We start from the raw sequence: 4,411 nt of genomic DNA on the forward strand, positions 1-4,411 counted from the left end.
ACAACAACATTGCTTTATTTTCTACGGAGCGCTGTTTGAAGAGAGGGTCAGCGCGCACCAATGAGATATTTATATTTGTTTTGATTCATGCAGCGTCATTTCGCGTTTTTGCACTTGTGAAAACGTCGCACCTTTTACGTGCACCTCACAGTCAAAATAGCGCCTTCGTCTTCAAGTGAGCGCTCGTCACCCTCCACCTTTCCCGACGACTCGCCTAGGGAGCTTCTGACGAATTTCACTAGCAAATGGCTGTATAAGCCTGAGACGGCCGCTCGAACAATGAAATGGCCGTCACATGAGGTACGGAAGGTTCACAAACCAAAACTAAATTCGAAACGCGCGCCGAACCGGACTATTTCGCGGAGCAGTACATGTGCAGTAGCTCCGCCCCCGTAGCCTTCCCTTCATTGCCAAGAAAAGTTGTCCTTGGGGGCGCTTTAGTTGTTTGACGGGTGCACGGTGCGCGCGGTTTGTGTGTGTGTGTGCCATGCTGTGTTCTGCAATGCTTCGTTACCACGTTTATCGATTATGCACGTTGGTTACTTGATTCAATGTCAAGTGTACCTTCCAAGACGATCTAGGTCCTAGTCTCGTGACTGAAGGCGAGTGCGGACGTACAGCAGCCTTTTGACAAGACTGTCGCCGAGTGTACGGTACATTGTGGACTGTAAAGCTGAAGAGTGCACAGTGGATGCCTGATTTTGGTAAGTTCTGGAATATTTCTGAATTACACAGCTAGGTTACTTCATTACATGACGTCTTTTACGCAGGAACCGAGTGTGATCGTCTGGGCGGTGTGTTCACTCTGCGGGGATGATGGCCAGAGGAAGGATGATAGACAGGTATGTTTTACGCTATGCTCAATGCTTTCTGTGCACTTTATACGGTTGTATGAAGCACTCACCATGTGCGTTCACTACCTACAACTGCAACGGGTGGATGAAGGCGCGTTGCTTTGCGCGATACTCCGCTCGCTTCTGTAACGCAAGCGTTTCTTGTCATGGCGCTCTTCTTCCTTGGCTGTTTTTCGATTCCAAGAATGCCTGTCGCTCGGCCCGCCCGCTTCCCGCTGCTGCTCCTCTACTCGGGAACTGGTTGACCTTGGGGACGCCTGCGCGATGTATGTGTCGCAGGGAGGGCAACACTCGCCCTTTTGGGCGTAGGTGGCGTAGGGGACCGGAGGGGGGAGGTGAGGTAGGAGGGAAGGACTGAGAGCATGGCTCTTTCCCGGAGAGGGGACGGGTCGCGACCGAGGAGAGAGAGAAAGTGGCCCGCTCTTGGCATTCCGCCGCTCAGAAGCGATCGTAAACCGAAGGAAGAATAATTTGCAAGATTTTTGTATCCGAGTTGTGATTCTGTAAATAAACTTCTTAGCGTCGTCGAAAGTTATTGAAATCGACTACAGCTGTATACTGCACGAGATCATCGCCTGAAGCTACTTGTACGATGGCTTATCGCCTAGCCTTCTCATGATGCAGGTACAAATGAAGTAACTTTTCAGGAAACTCAGTAATAATTGGCATGTAGTACGCGGGGAGGAAGATATAAAAACACGCTGCGGCTGCACATGCGCGCGCGGTGCTCTTCAGTGGCGTGTGTTTGTGGCTTTCTCCGCGACTACTGCACCGCGCTTGTTTTTGTTAGAAGTTAGTTGCACTATGGTTAGGATTTTAATCTGACTGTGCAAGGTCGTTGCTACGAGAAACGAACTTGCGTTGGGTGAACCCACTTGAAGATAATACAAGTCAGTGAATTACGTTATATTCTGGTACTAACACCATGTGTACAGTAATTTGAAAGAGCACAAGACGTATATAATTATCATTCTAGACAAATGTGCCAGTTGCGTTTGGCAAGGTGCCCTTTGTTGCAATATTTGTGTTTGAGAAAAATGATGTGAAATATTTTTCCCGTCTTATATTGTTTCCTGAAGCATACTGGTTTATATTAACAGAAGTTGTTGTAATGGTTAAGCAGCACTGTTCCAAGAGCTTTTTATCCACTGTGCTGGGGTGGCAAAAGCACACCTCAATTATGTGCTTATCTAAAGTTCATGTTTCTTTTGTGAGCTTTTCTTAAGGCAGCATGAAACTGAAAAAGCGCTCTTATTTGCAGGTTGTGCGACTAAGACGTAGCATTCATTGTGAGAGTGCTACTTTAATTTTATGAAGTAATTATTATGGGAAACAAATCTAAATTCTCATATGTAACTATGTGTGCAGAAGTTTAGAGAAGGCTGACAAAAGTGGTTAACGGTTTTTTTTATGGCTTGCAGCACTACAATTCAAGCCGATATTCCAGGCATTGATTGGCTTTAACACGACTAGAATTACTTTCCTAAACGGCTCAAATTCATCATATAATACAATATGTAAAGCTCGGCATTATGGAGTGTGCACATGGGCCACACATACTCTTATTTTATCAATTTATGCATTTTATATTGTGTAGCAGAGTTGATGTAATTTTCGTCATTTAAATGACCTATATCGTAATCTGCGTTCTCCAACCACATAGTGTTTACTAAGTACATAAGTTTCTGAAGTTCGGCTTGCAATGGCACCATTACAGTTGTCTGCCATGAGCCGTTGCTCAGGTTATACTTGTTCTTATAGCGCAATCTGAGTCCATCATTCAAGGCCCTTGCTGGTATATAAACATAGACTTGCCTGAATACATTGTATGTATTGTGTGTGAGCTGTAAGGTCTGTGTGGTGCGCCAACTCATGAATGTTTTCTGGTATCCTTAACATATGTACCCGGTGATCTCACCTGTTCGTGGAACTGAAGCAGACGACAGCTTGCAGACGAAGATGGGAGCGTTCTACCTGTGAGCCTGGTCGAGCTTATATTTTATGGTAGGCATTTGTTTCAATCTTTACAAAAAGCTTCGACATGTTGCGCCTGCTCATGAACCTATTGCAACTTTTTTGAGGGAATTCTAAGATCAAAGAAACAAGACCCTAGACGTAACTCCATTAATGTATACTTGATGCTGGACTTGACCCTTCTGTGTTGTTTTCCTGTTTTCTTACAGGATTTGCTGAAAGTTTCTATTGGAAATGCGATATAAGATGCAACTTTGACTAACTCTAACTTCACAAAGTGCTTTTTGTCAACTACCTGCACGGGGCCTTGGCAGTACATCTAAGTGTTCTAAGGTGCACGATGTGTTGGATAAAGTTTTCTTTGCAACTCTTAATATTTACTGCGATCTTTCGTGCAGGATACACATGCATGGATACACATACATGGATTCCCTACAAGGACCCTGCGCATCAAAAGCAATCTGTCATCAATGTTAAGTAGACAGATTAAACGAAACGAAGATATGACAGGTGTACACCATATTTTTCTTTCATTTAACCTCTGCATGTTTCCCAGTCAATAAATGTTTTTATCCATTTTCTTTTGTTGAGAAATGTCTTTGTACAGCACAAGTGTCGTAGAAGGTGCATACATGCACTTTTGTATGATGCTTGGCTGCATGTGTATCAACCAGCAAACACATTGTCAGGCACAACTAATATGTGATTCCGCACTATCATCCGGACATATCATAAATCTTATCATGCACTGTAATAGTTCTGTTTCAGGAATGTTATGAATGTCATTGGCCACGAAGCACAAGCTTGGCCGAGGGTCATTGCAAACAGGATGTTTCATACTCACAAGAAAGTCACTCATAAGGACACATTAGAATGACGGTGGCCAATATGTTTTTGAATGACATTATGAGTACATTAAAACAATTCTGAAGAAATACATTAGAGAATCAAATGAGTGTTGATGTCAAAGGTCGTTTCATGCTCACTAGACTATCACATGTTAATACACATCGGACTATCACATGTTAATCCGCATCAGACTATCACATGTTAATACGCATCAGAATGATCGGCCAATATGTTTTTGAATGGCATTTCAAATACATTACAAAATTCTAAAGGGACACATTAGAGCGTCAAATGACTGAAATGTCAGAAGTCATTAGACTTTCTTTTTGAACTCGTCTCACATTTTCATAAGGGACGTTCAAGAAGCCCAGGTGGTCGAAATTTCCGGAGCCCTCCACTACGGCGTCTCTCATAATCATATCGTGGTTTTGGGACGTTAAACCTCAGATATTTTCATTATAAACTCGGCTTTTGGTAGACTTAGCTGGAATGTACGAATTTAAGTTTAGTTTGGATCTTTCCACTCTCGGCTGCAACGCGTTGAGTGCCGACGTTCTATTTTCTGCTTATCTCGGTGCTGCTAGCTACATCCTCACAGCTCGTGAGTCATAGATTACCTGTGCACTTTGATATCGACGTACCGCCCTTAGCCGACGAAGGTGAGTACAGATAAGGATTTCGCGCGAGGTGACAGATTTTTCACTCTCGTATTTCAATGTTAAACTTCACCTGCA

The 4,411-nt window shown here is 43.5% G+C and overlaps 1 long non-coding RNA gene across 1 annotated transcript; it reads left to right on the forward strand.

Moving 5' to 3' along the window:
- The first annotated feature begins 192 nt into the window (after nt 1–192).
- Nucleotides 193–3,384, forward strand: LOC125758715 (uncharacterized). Its single transcript, XR_007416346.1, has 4 exons — nt 193–704; nt 771–842; nt 2,794–2,858; nt 3,227–3,384. It is a non-coding gene; the product is annotated as an uncharacterized LOC125758715 (long non-coding RNA).
- The last annotated feature ends 1,027 nt before the right edge of the window (nt 3,385–4,411 follow it).

This window comes from Rhipicephalus sanguineus, chromosome 5 (assembly GCF_013339695.2).
Source record: "Rhipicephalus sanguineus isolate Rsan-2018 chromosome 5, BIME_Rsan_1.4, whole genome shotgun sequence".
Lineage (NCBI taxonomy): Eukaryota > Metazoa > Arthropoda > Arachnida > Ixodida > Ixodidae > Rhipicephalus > Rhipicephalus sanguineus.